The sequence below is a fragment of the Somniosus microcephalus genome, chromosome 14, assembly GCF_052327205.1.
Source record: "Somniosus microcephalus isolate GS21.2 chromosome 14, FLI_Smic_1.0, whole genome shotgun sequence".
NCBI classification, from domain to species: Eukaryota; Metazoa; Chordata; class Chondrichthyes; order Squaliformes; family Somniosidae; genus Somniosus; species Somniosus microcephalus.
Window position 1 is genome coordinate 102,463,582 of NC_141000.1, and position 13,177 is coordinate 102,476,758.

General features: G+C 62.1%; 1 pseudogene across 1 annotated transcript in view; it reads left to right on the forward strand.

Annotated features, from left to right (window-relative positions):
* Positions 1-5,437: 5,437 nt before the first annotated feature.
* Positions 5,438-13,177, forward strand: part of LOC147107779 (interleukin-10 receptor subunit beta-like) — a 97,964-nt pseudogene continuing 90,224 nt past the window's right edge. The window contains exon 1 of the transcript XR_015080865.1: positions 5,438-5,636. The product of XR_015080865.1 is annotated as an interleukin-10 receptor subunit beta-like (transcript). The remainder of the gene's footprint in view (positions 5,637-13,177) is intronic.

Genomic DNA, 13,177 nt, shown 5'->3' on the forward strand with positions numbered 1-13,177 from the left:
CGACTGGTTTTCGGAATAGCATCAGCTCCAGCTATCTGGCAAAGAGCTATGGAACAAGTCCTGCAAGGGATTCCTGGGACTCAATGCTACCTAGACGACATCCTTGTAGCAGGAGAAAACGACAACGAACACCTTGCCAATTTGGAGAAGGTGCTCACTAGGCTGAGAGAACGGGGCCTATGAGCAAACCGCCCCAAGTGCGAATTTTTCCAGAAACAAATATCATATTGTGGCCACATAATTAATGAAGAAGGGTTGCATAAGTCCCCTGAGAAAATTGAAGCGGTCATAAAAGCACCAGCACCTGAAAATGTCTCACAATTAAGGTCGTTCCTGGGATTGATAAATTACTACCATAAATTTTTACCGAACTTGTCAACTGTTCTGCACCCTCTTAACGAACTGCTACAAACGGGAGTAATTTGGGAATGGAGCGAGGACTGTAAACGTGCCTTACATAAATGTAAAGGCTTGATCACGTCCAAGGAAGTTTTGGTTCATTACAACCCATCACTGCCAATCAGACTGGTGTGCGATGCATCCCCTTATGGCGTAGGAGCGGTATTATCACATAGATTCCCTGATGGCTCAGAACGGCCGATAGCTTTTGCGTCACGCTCATTGAACTCAGCTGAGCGTAACTATGCCCAGATCGACAGGGAAGCACTCAGCCTGGTATGGGGAGTGAAGAAATTCAACCATTACCTACACGGACAAAAATTTACCTTGTTGACTGACCATCAACCCCTCGTCTCCATATTCAACCCTAAAAAGGGTGTTCCCATTATGACAGCGCAAAGGCTGCAGAGGTGGTCCCTTTTCCTAGGGCACACCAATATGACATAGAATACAAAGGATCAAAACAGCATGGGAATGCTGATGGTTTATCGCGCCTACCGTTGCCAACGGTAGAAGAGGCACCTACAGTAGACCCAGTGGAGATGTTCCACTCAACCATAGTGGAATGTCTACCAGTAACAAATTCTGCCATTGAAAAGGAAACGAGAAATGACCCGACTCTCTCACGAGTCTACGATTTAACGGTGAAGGGATGGCCAGCACATGGCGAACCACTGTTGCCAGCATTCTTGCAAAGAAGAGAACAGCTGTCAGTGTGCCGAGGAACCTTGATGTGTGGATCCAGAGTGGTGATTCCACCCAAACTCCAGGATAAAGTGCTAAAGGAGCTTCACGAGGGGCATCTGGGTGGAGTGAAAATGAAGAACCTAGCCAGAGCGTTTGTGTGGTGGCCAGGTATCGATGGAGACATCGAAGAAATGACCAAGAGCTGCCTAGGATGCCAGAAGGTCCAAAACGCCCCACCACAAGCCCCTCTACATCCATGGGAGTGGCCCTCATCTCCATGGCAAAGGATACACATCGACTTTGCTGGTCCATTTATGGACTCAATGTTCTTAATCGCGGTTGATGCACACTCCAAGTGGCCGGAGGTAATAAAGATGTCCTCCACCACCACGGAAAAAACCATCACAGTATTAAGGACCATATTTGCCAGGAATGGGCTACCTGAACAGATCTGTTCTGATAATGGACCGCAATTTGTGTCCGAAGAATTCAGGAAGTTCTTAAAAAACAATGGGGTTAAGCACTACACGTCCGCCCCATACCATCCCGCCACCAATGGATTGACTGAAAGGTTTGTCCAGACCTTCAAGAAGGCCATAAAGGCCATGGGTAATGAAGACACAAAACTTCAGCATAAGGTAGATAACTTCTTGTTTGCATACAGGAATGCAACACATGTGGTTACAAACCAAACTCCCGCCATGATGTTCTTCAATAGAAGCCTAAGATGCCGGCTGGATTTGATCAAGCCAAACATCAGAAGGGACGTGGAGAACCGGCAATTTCAAGGCATGAATGAAAGGCCAACTAGAACCTTCCAGATAGGTCAACAAGTTTTGGCCCGGGACTACCGTACCGAGAAATGGCAGCCTGGAACTATTTGCACACGACTAGGACCGCTGATGTATACCGTGGACATTGGTGAAAGCATAATAAGGCGCCATGCTGACCAGATCATAGAGTCATCCGAAAAGGGACAACCTACACCACAACTCTATACGCCTAATGATGAAGTAGAGATACCCATAGTATCTCCCTCCGATCCGGTGATACTGGAACCAGATGAACCCGACACTGGCATTCAAGCCGAATCAGCCTTGCCAAAAGAACCTACTACACCACCAGAAACTACTACACCACCGAGGCGTTATCCGGACCGAGTCAGGAAGCCTCCAGAGAGACTGACTTATAATTGATTAACTGCAGCAATGTGTAGATTATTGTTCTTGTAACATGTTAATTAATGATTACTTAAAATATTGGCCCAGTAATTCTGTTCCAAAAGCGTGAGTACGGTCGGGGTACTCACGCGTCTAGCCGGAGGAAATGCCGGTTTTCAGCATGCACAGCGCATGCGGGGAAAACCGGCAATTCCTGTCCTCTGAACGAAGGGGTTCAGAGGCACAGTGCGTGCGACTGCACAGGCAGCGCGTGCGCAGTGAACTTCGTCGATTTCGTTCATGGATTCAGTGAGGTTAAGTCCTTACAACTTACACATGAAAAAAGCATGTGTAAAGTTGCTCCAGAGGCTGCGGAGGAAGATATATTTTATCGTGGAGCTTCTGAAAGGCAATATTTTTGTTTGGGAAAGGGAGGAAAGTTATTTTAAGAAATGCTGAGGTAAGTTTTAAAGTTTAATTTTTTTTTTTAAACGGGTTTTCAGTACTGTAGGTAGAAGGAGCAATTGTGGCTGTGTGAATTGAATTTGCTGTGTTTATTAAATGTGAAAATGACTGTTCTAAAATGAGTAATGTAACATTTCCAACATTTTTAAGAAAGAAACTTTTCATCAGTAATATATTCTTTTAAGTAATTATGTATGTATGTCCGTATATATTCCTTTATGTATATGTATGTATGTATATATTCCTTTACTTATGTGTATGAATGTATGTATTTAATTATGATTTTCCAATAAGTTACTTTCTCTGAAAGTCATAATTAAATACATACATTCATACACATAAGTAAAGGGATATATACATACATACATATACGCAAAGGAATATATACGGACATACATACATAATTACTTAAAATAATATATTACTGATGAAAAGTTTCTTTCTTAAAAATGTTGGAGTCATTTTCACATTTAATAAACACAGCAAATTCAATTCACATAGCCACAATTGCTCCTTCTACCTACAGTACTGAAAACCCATTTTAAAAAACAAAAATAAACTTTAAAACTTACCTCAGCATTTCTTAAAATAACTTTCCTCCCTTTCCCAAACAAAAATATTGCCTTTCAGAAGCTCCACGATAAAATATATCTTCCTCCGCAGCCTCTGGAGCAACTGTACTCATGCTTTTTTCATGTGTAAGTTGTAAGGACTTAACCTCACTGATAGCATGAATGAGACCGGCGAATTTTACTGCGCACGCGCTGCCTGTGCAGTCGCATGCGTTCTGCCTCTGAACCCCTTCGTTCAGAGGACAGGAAATGCCGGTTTTCCCCGCATGCGCTGTGCATGCTGAAAACCGGCATTTCCTCCGGCCAGACGCGTGAGTACCCCGACCGTACTCACGCGTTTGGAACAGAATTACTGGGCCAACATTTTACATGTCAATAAAATGAAAAATTTAACAATTGCACGATTTGCCCCCTTGCATCTGCGACTGAGGGTCCAAGGAGGTGCATTGCGCAAGAGGTCATCGTCGTACGTATCCTCACACTGTTCCCTTTCGGGAACTGTATGAAGTGGTGGAAGGATTTCTGGCCACGTTAACGCATCTTACGTTAACATTAACATTACGTTAACATTAACGTTAATGCTTACCGCTACGCAAAAGGCCCACTCCGCGCAAAAGGTGACACCCATACGTTTCCTGTGCCTTTTCCCTCCCCGTGACTGGAGCCCTATGCTGCCACTTGAAAGACCAAGCTATCATCTGTCCTTTTTGCGGCGCCTTGGACTTCTCATTACCAATGATGAGCAGGCGCTGCGCCTCCACCTCGTTGAGGAGATTGCTGAGGTCATCATCAGTTCAATTGTGAGTTCTTTTAATGCCGTGAATTGTGCTCATTCCAGCCATTTCACGTTGCTAATCGGAGTGGGCCTTTGGCGTAGCGGTAGGATCCCCGCTGCTGGGCCAGACGGGGTAGGGTTTCGAACCCCGCTCCAGACAGTCCCGGCAAGTGGAGTTGGAGCTCCGGCTCTAAATTCTGGGTTGACATCCAGTGGGATATTTGCGTCCATGGGTGTGGGTCGCCCCCCCCCTCCTCGTATAGCTTGTGGGAGCCCGTAAAACCCTCCCGCCATAGGACTAACCACCCTAATGGCTGGTACAAAGATGGTTACGGTCACGGAAGGAGCGTTAATCACGGCCATAAATCCTTCCACCACTTCATACAGTTCCCCAAAGGGAACAGTGTGAAGACACGTATGACGACGACGTTGCTAAATAAATAAATGGAATGAAAAAAATTCTTTCAGGGCTTTTAAAAGTCTTTAAATTGCTTTAATTCTGTTTAAAACTACTTCAGACTCTTCAAAATAATGTAAACGTTTTTAAAAGTTTATAAAAGTTACCAAAAGCTTCATAAAAATACCAAAAACCTATTTGAAATGCTGCTCTGCATGTAAAAATGCTTAGCAGCTTGTGAGAAACATTGGGGGCGTGTCCTATTAAACTGAGACCTCAAGGAGCGTGTCTCAGTTGCACAGCGCGCTCCAGGCTTCGCGCTGGCTGAACTCCTGGGCGGCGTGACGTCAGACGCTGCCCGGGATTCTTCTCTTTCAAAAAGGAATTCCAGGCGTCCCTGGAGGTGAACGGCAGGCGCGTCGGGTAAGTGCAGATCGGGGGCTTGCACGTGCGGCAAGCCCCCGATCCGAATTTCTGCCCCATTATGTACTGGTTGTCGAAAAGGAGAGGAATTGTGGTGTATGTGCCTTTAAGAGCCCCCTGTGTACTGTAATGCCGGTAATGGCCACTCGGGCTATATAAGCCTGTATATTGTCTTGTACCTGTTAGTTCACCTCCAGACTTTGTCCAGTAAACAAACTCCTGCATTCCATGTCTTCATTAACACATGGATACAACACAAGTCTTAATTTTTTTTCCTTTATAATTTTAAAGACCTTTATTAGGTCACCCCTTAGCCTTTTGTTCAGCCTTTCTTGATCGGTAAAACCTCGCAGTTCTGGTATCATCCTTGTAATTCTTCTTTGTACCCTCTCCAGTGCCTCTGGATCATCTAATCTATTTGCAGTTAATCGTTGAAGCTGTGTGTGTTTCTCTTTGGTTTTCATTTCATTCTGAAGCTTTCTTTTAAGTGCAGGAAACTCGGGGGATCTTTGGCCAAGTGGGTGTTTTTATTTGGTGTAATGTTTGGCTCGGGTCCCAGTTGCGCTTACGCGTCACTTTAGGGAAGGCAGAAAGAGCGAGAGCCAAGCAAAACCCGGCCCCGGCTTGGCTCTCGCCGCCCACCTCGGCAAAGGACAAGGACACAGGAGGAAGTGGAGCACATCCACCGACAGCTGTAAACATGAGCGCTCTCCAATGCAGAATTTCCTTCTTCTTCTTGGGTTTCTGGTGGGCGATCGGTAAGCAGAGTTTGATTTTTTCCAGCCGACTCGCTTTGTGCTCCATGTTTTTGTGGGGCGGCGGGGTTAGGATGAAGCCGAGTGCAGCCGAAGCCAGGGCGGTCCTGGGGACTCCCGTCGCTGCTCCGCATTGTGTGTGAGGCCAGGAAGCGCCGGCGGGCCGGCTGATTCACTCTAGTCTGGTCTGCTGTCTTTGTAAGACTCGCGATTTCGGAAAGCCTGCGCGGCAGGATTTCAGATCAGTCACAGGCAATGAAACCAGGGCCCGTCTCTCATTTAAAACATCTCACTTCCCTCTCCCAGTTTGCTTCCTTCTTCTCCTTCTCACCTAAAGTTATAATAACTCATGCTGGTTTCTGGTTTCACAGTCCCCGTCTCCCCACTCACTCCCCCTTATTACCCCCTCCTTCACCCTCCTCTCCCCGTTCCCTCCTTCACTCTCTCACTGCTCCCTCCTTCAACCCCTTTCCCCTCTTCCCGCTCTCTCCTTCACCCTCTTCTCCCTCCTTCGCCCTCCTCTCCCCTCTTCCCTCCTTCGCCCTCCTCTCCCCTCTCCCTCCTTCGCCCTCCTCTCCCCTCTCCCTCCTTCGCCCTCCTCTCCCCTCTCCCTCCTTCGCCCTCGTCTCCCCTCTCCCTCCTTCGCACTCCTCTCCCCTCTCCCTCCTTCGCACTCCTCTCCCCTCTCCCTCCTTCGCACTCCTCTCCCCTCTCCCTCCTTCGCACTCCTCTCCCCTCTCCCTCCTTCGCACTCCTCTCCCCTCTCCCTCCTTCGCACTCCTCTCCCCTCTCCCTCCTTCGCACTCCTCTCCCCTCTCCCTCCTTCGCACTCCTCTCCCCTCTCCCTCCTTCGCACTCCTCTCCCCTCTCCCTCCTTCGCACTCCTCTCCCCTCTCCCTCCTTCGCCCTCCTCTCCCCTCTCCCTCCTTCGCCCTCCTCTCCCTCTCCCTCCTCTCCCCTCTCCCTCCTCTCCCCTCTCCCTCCTTCGCCCTCCTCTCCCTCCTTCGCCCTCCTCTCCCCTCTCCCTCCTTCGCCCTCCTCTCCCCTCTCCCTCCTCTCCCCTCTCCCTCCTTCGCCCTCCTCTCCCCTCTCCCTCCTTCGCCCTCCTCTCCCCTCTCCCTCCTTCGCCCTCCTCTCCCCTCTCCCTCCTTCGCCCTCCTCTCCCCTCTCCCTCCTTCGCCCTCCTCTCCCCTCTCCCTCCTTCGCCCTCCTCTCCCCTCTCCCTCCTTCGCCCTCCTCTCCCCTCTCCCTCCTTCGCCCTCCTCTCCCCTCTCCCTCCTTCGCCCTCCTCTCCCCTCTCCCTCCTTCGCCCTCCTCTCCCCTCTCCCTCCTTCGCCCTCCTCTCCCCTCTCCCTCCTTCGCCCTCCTCTCCCCTCTCCCTCCTTCGCCCTCCTCTCCCCTCTCCCTCCTTCGCCCTCCTCTCCCCTCTCCCTCCTTCGCCCTCCTCTCCCCTCTCCCTCCTTCGCCCTCCTCTCCCCTCTCCCTCCTTCGCCCTCCTCTCCCCTCTCCCTCCTTCGCCCTCCTCTCCCCTCTCCCTCCTTCGCCCTCCTCTCCCCTCTCCCTCCTTCGCCCTCCTCTCCCCTCTCCCTCCTTCGCCCTCCTCTCCCCTCTCCCTCCTCTCCCCTCTCCCTCCTCTCCCCCTCTCCCTCCTTCGCCCTCCTCTCCCCTCTCCCTCCTTCGCCCTCCTCTCCCCTCTCCCTCCTTCGCCCTCCTCTCCCCTCTCCCTCCTTCGCCCTCCTCTCCCCTCTCCTCCCCTCCTTCGCCCTCCTCTCCCCTCTCCCTCCTTCGCCCTCCTCTCCCCTCTCCCTCCTTCGCCCTCCTCTCCCCTCTCCCTCCTTCGCCCTCCTCTCCCCTCTCCCTCCTTCGCCCTCCTCTCCCCTCTCCCTCCTTCGCCCTCCTCTCCCCTCTCCCTCCTTCGCCCTCCTCTCCCCTCTCCCTCCTTCGCCCTCCTCTCCCCTCTCCCTCCTTCGCCCTCCTCTCCCCTCTCCCTCCTTCGCCCTCCTCTCCCCTCTCCCTCCTTCGCCCTCCTCTCCCCTCTCCCCCCTTCGCCCTCCTCTCCCCTCTCCCCCCTTCGCCCTCCTCTCCCCTCTCCCCCCTTCGCCCTCCTCTCCCCTCTCCCCCCTTCGCCCTCCTCTCCCCTCTCCCCCCTTCGCCCTCCTCTCCCCTCTCCCCCCTTCGCCCTCCTCTCCCCTCTCCCCCCTTCGCCCTCCTCTCCCCTCTCCCCCCTTCGCCCTCCTCTCCCCTCTCCCTCCTTCGCCCTCCTCTCCCCTCTCCCTCCTTCGCCTTCCTCTCCCCTCTCCCTCCTTCGCACTCCTCTTCCCCTCTCGCTCCTTCGCACTCCTCTCCCCTCTCCCTCCTTCGCACTCCTCTCCCCTCTCCCTCCTTCGCACTCCTCTCCCCTCTCCCTCCTTCGCACTCCTCTCCCCTCTCCCTCCTTCGCACTCCTCTCCCCTCTCCCTCCTTCGCACTCCTCTCCCCTCTCCCTCCTTCGCACTCCTCTCCCCTCTCCCTCCTTCGCACTCCTCTCCCCTCTCCCTCCTTCGCACTCCTCTCCCCTCTCCCTCCTTCGCACTCCTCTCCCCTCTCCCTCCTTCGCACTCCTCTCCCCTCTCCCTCCTTCGCACTCCTCTCCCCTCTCCCTCCTTCGCACTCCTCTCCCCTCTCCCTCCTTCGCACTCCTCTCCCTCTCTCCCTCTCCCCTCTCCCTCCTTCGCACTCCTCTCCCCTCTCCCTCCTTCGCACTCCTCTCCCCTCTCCCTCCTTCGCACTCCTCTCCCCTCTCCCTCCTTCGCACTCCTCTCCCCTCTCCCTCCTTCGCACTCCTCTCCCCTCTCCCTCCTTCGCACTCCTCTCCCCTCTCCCTCCTTCGCACTCCTCTCCCCTCTCCCTCCTTCGCACTCCTCTCCCCTCTCCCTCCTTCGCACTCCTCTCCCCTCTCCCTCCTTCGCACTCCTCTCCCCTCTCCCTCCTTCGCACTCCTCTCCCCTCTCCCTCCTTCGCACTCCTCTCCCCTCTCCCTCCTTCGCACCCCTCTCCCCTCCTTCGCACTCCTCTCCCCTCTCCCTCCTTCGCACTCCTCTCCCCTCTCCCTCCTTCGCACTCCTCTCCCCTCTCCCTCCTTCGCACTCCTCTCCCCTCTCCCTCCTCCGCCCTCCTCTCCCCCCCCCTCCGCCCTCCTCTCCCCCCCCCCTCCGCCCTCCTCTCCCCCCCCCTCCGCCCTCCTCTCCCCCCCCTCCGCCCTCCTCTCCCCCCCCTCCGCCCTCCTCTCCCCCCCCCCTCCGCCCTCCTCTCCCCCCCCTCCGCCCTCCTCTCCCCCCCCCCCTCCGCCCTCCTCTCCCCCCCCTCCGCCCTCCTCTCCCCCCCCTCCGCCCTCCTCTCCCCCCACTCCGCCCTCCTCTCCCCCCCCCCTCCGCCCTCCTCTCCCCCCCCTCCGCCCTCCTCTCCCCCTCTCCCCCCCTCCGCCCTCCTCTCCCCCCTCCGCCTCCTCTCCCCCCCCTCCGCCCTCCTCTCCCCCCCCTCCGCCCTCCTCTCCCCCCCCTCCGCCCTCCTCTCCCCCCCCTCCGCCCTCCTCTCCCCCCCCTCCGCCCTCCTCTCCCCCCCCTCCGCCCTCCTCTCCCCCCCCCTCCGCCTCTCCCTCCCCCCCCCCCTCCGCCCTCCTCTCCCCCCCCCCCTCCGCCCTCCTCTCCCCCCCCTCCGCCCTCCTCTCCCCCCCCTCCGCCCTCCTCTCCCCCCCCCCTCCGCCCTCCTCTCCCCCCCCTCCGCCCTCCTCTCCCCCCCTCCGCCCTCCTCTCCCCCCCTCCGCCCTCCTCTCCCCCCCTCCCTCCTCCCTCCCCCCCTCTCTCCCCCCCTCCGCCCTCCTCTCCCCCCCCCCTCCGCCCTCCTCTCCCCCCCCCTCCGCCCTCCTCTCCCCCCCCGCCCTCCTCTCCCCCCCCCTCCGCCCTCCTCTCCCCCCCCCTCCGCCCTCCTCTCCCCCCCCTCCGCCCTCCTCTCCCCCCCCTCCGCCCTCCTCTCCCCCCCCCTCCGCCCTCCTCTCCCCCCCCTCCGCCCTCCTCTCTCCCCCCCCCCTCCGCCCTCCTCTCCCCCCCCCCTCCGCCCTCCTCTCTCCCCCCCTCCGCCCTCCTCTCTCCCCCCCCTCCGCCCTCCTCTCTCCCCCCCCCTCCGCCCTCCTCTCTCCCCCCCTCCGCCCTCCTCTCTCCCCCCCCCTCCGCCCTCCTCTCTCCCCCCCCTCCGCCCTCCTCTCTCCCCCCCCTCCGCCCTCCTCTCCCCCCCCTCCGCCCTCCTCTCCCCCCCCCCCCTCCGCCCTCCTCTCCCCCCCCCCTCCGCCCTCCTCTCCCCCACCCCCCTCCGCCCTCCTCTCCCTCCGCCCTCCTCTCCCCCCACCCCCCTCCGCCCTCCTCTCCCCTCCGCCCTCCTCTCCCCCCACCCCCTCCGCCCTCCTCTCCCCTCCGCCCTCCTCTCCCCCCACCCCCCTCCGCCCTCCTCTCCCCCCACCCCCTCCGCCCTCCTCTCCCCCACCCCCCTCCGCCCTCCTCTCCCCCCCCCTCCGCCCTCCTCTCCCCCCCCCCCTCCGCCCTCCTCTCCCCCCCCCTCCGCCCTCCTCTCCCCCCCCCTCCGCCCTCCTCTCCCCCCCCCCTCCGCCCTCCTCTCCCCCCCTCCGCCCTCCTCTCCCCCCCCTCCGCCCTCCTCTCCCCCCCCCCTCCGCCCTCCTCTCCCCCCCCTCCGCCCTCCTCTCCCCCCCCCTCCGCCCTCCTCTCCCCCCCCTCCGCCCTCCTCTCCCCCCCCCCTCCGCCCTCCTCTCCCCCCCCTCCGCCCTCCTCCCCCCCCCCCTCCGCCCTCCTCTCCCCCCCTCCGCCCTCCTCTCCCCCCCCCTCCGCCCTCCTCTCCCCCCCCTCCGCCCTCCTCTCCCCCCCCTCCGCCTCCTCTCCCCCCCTCCGCCCTCCTCTCCCCCCCCCCTCCGCCCTCCTCTCCCCCCCCTCCGCCCTCCTCTCCCCCCCTCCGCCCTCCTCTCCCCCCCCCCGCCCTCCTCTCCCCCCTCCCGCCCTCCTCTCCCCCCCCCGCCCTCCTCTCCCCCCCTCCGCCCTCCTCTCCCCCCCCCCGCCCTCTCTCCCCCCTCCGCCCTCCTCTCCCCCCCTCCGCCCTCCTCTCCCCCCCCTCCGCCCTCCTCTCCGCCCTCCTCTCCCCCCCCTCCGCCCTCCTCTCCCCCCCCTCCGCCCTCCTCTCCCCCCCCCGCCCTCCTCTCCCCCCCCTCCGCCCTCCTCTCCCCCCCCTCCGCCCTCCTCTCCCCCCCCTCCGCCCTCCTCTCCCCCCCCTCCGCCCTCCTCTCCCCCCCCTCCGCCCTCCTCTCCCCCCCCTCCGCCCTCCTCTCCCCCCCCTCCGCCCTCCTCTCCCCCCCCTCCGCCTCCTCTCCTCCCTCCTCTCCCCCCCCTCCGCCCTCCTCTCCCCCCCCCTCCGCCCTCCTCTCCCCCCCCTCCGCCCTCCTCTCCCCCCCCTCCGCCCTCCTCTCCCCCCCCCTCCGCCCTCCTCTCCCCCCCCTCCGCCCTCCTCTCCCCCCCCTCCGCCCTCCTCTCCCCCCCCCTCCGCCCTCCTCTCCCCCCCCCTCCGCCCTCCTCTCCCCCCCCCTCCGCCCTCCTCTCCCCCCCCTCCGCCCTCCTCTCCCCCCCCTCCGCCCTCCTCTCCCCCCCCCTCCGCCCTCCTCTCCCCCCCCCTCCGCCCTCCTCTCGCCCCCCTCCGCCCTCCTCTCCCCCCCCTCCGCCCTCCTCTCCCCCCCCTCCGCCCTCCTCTCCCCCCCCCTCCGCCCTCCTCTCCCCCCCCCTCCGCCCTCCTCTCCCCCCCTCCGCCCTCCTCTCCCCCCCCTCCGCCCTCCTCTCCCCCCCCTCCGCCCTCCTCTCCCCCCCCTCCGCCCTCCTCTCCCCCCCCCTCCGCCCTCCTCTCCCCCCCCTCCGCCCTCCTCTCCCCCCCCTCCGCCCTCCTCTCCCCCCCCCTCCGCCCTCCTCTCCCCCCCCCTCCGCCCTCCTCTCCCCCCCCTCCGCCCTCCTCTCCCCCCCCTCCGCCCTCCTCTCCCCCCCCTCCGCCCTCCTCTCCCCCCCCCTCCGCCCTCCTCTCCCCCCCCTCCGCCCTCCTCTCCCCCCCCTCCGCCCTCCTCTCCCCCCCCCTCCGCCCTCCTCTCCCCCCCCTCCGCCTCCTCTCCCCCCCCCTCCGCCTCCTCTCCCCCCCCTCCGCCCTCCTCTCCCCCCCCCTCCGCCCTCCTCTCCCCCCCTCCGCCCTCCTCTCCCCCCCCTCCGCCCTCCTCTCCCCCCCCCCTCCGCCCTCCTCTCCCCCCCCCTCCGCCCTCCTCTCCCCCCCCCTCCGCCCTCCTCTCCCCCCCCCCTCCGCCCTCCTCTCCCCCCCTCCGCCCTCCTCTCCCCCCCCTCCGCCCTCCTCTCCCCCCCCCTCCGCCCTCCTCTCCCCCCCTCCGCCCTCCTCTCCCCCCCCTCCGCCCTCCCTCTCCCCCCCCTCCGCCCTCCTCTCCCCCCCCTCCGCCCTCCTCTCCCCCCCCTCCGCCCTCCTCTCCCCCCCCTCCGCCCTCCTCTCCCCCCCCCTCCGCCCTCCTCTCCCCCCCCTCCGCCCTCCTCTCCCCCCCCCCTCCGCCCTCCTCTCCCCCCCCCTCCGCCCTCCTCTCCCCCCCCCTCCGCCCTCCTCTCCCCCCCCTCCGCCCTCCTCTCCCCCCCCTCCGCCCTCCTCTCCCCCCCCTCCGCCCTCCTCTCCCCCCCCTCCGCCCTCCTCTCCCCCCCCTCCGCCCTCCTCTCCCCCCCCTCCGCCCTCCTCTCCCCCCCCTCCGCCCTCCTCTCCCCCCCTCCGCCCTCCTCTCCCCCCCTCCGCCCTCCTCTCCCCCCCCTCCGCCCTCCTCTCCCCCCCCTCCGCCCTCCTCTCCCCCCCCCTCCCGCCCTCCTCTCCCCCCCCTCCGCCCTCCTCTCCCCCCCCTCCGCCCTCCTCTCCCCCCCCTCCGCCCTCCTCTCTCCCCCCCTCCGCCCTCCTCTCCCCCCCCTCCTCCGCCCTCCTCTCCTCCCCCCCCTCCGCCCTCCTCTCCCCCCCCTCCGCCCTCCTCTCCCCCCCCCTCCGCCCTCCTCTCCCCCCCCCTCCGCCCTCCTCTCCCCCCCCCTCCGCCCTCCTCTCCCCCCCCCTCCGCCCTCCTCTCCCCCCCCTCCGCCCTCCTCTCCCCCCCCCCTCCGCCCTCCTCTCCCCCCCCCTTCCGCCTCCTCTCCCCCCCCTCCGCCCTCCTCTCCCCCCCCCTCCGCCCTCCTCTCCCCCCCCCTCCGCCCTCCTCTCCCCCCCCTCCGCCCTCCTCTCCCCCCCCTCCGCCCTCCTCTCCCCCCCCTCCGCCCTCCTCTCTCCCCCCCTCCGCCCTCCTCTCCCCCCCCTCCGCCCTCCTCTCCCCCCCCTCCGCCCTCCTCTCCCCCCCCTCCGCCCTCCTCTCCCCCCCCCCGCCCTCCTCTCCCCCCCCCTCCGCCCTCCTCTCCCCCCCTCCGCCCTCCTCTCCCCCCCCCTCCGCCCTCCTCTCCCCCCCC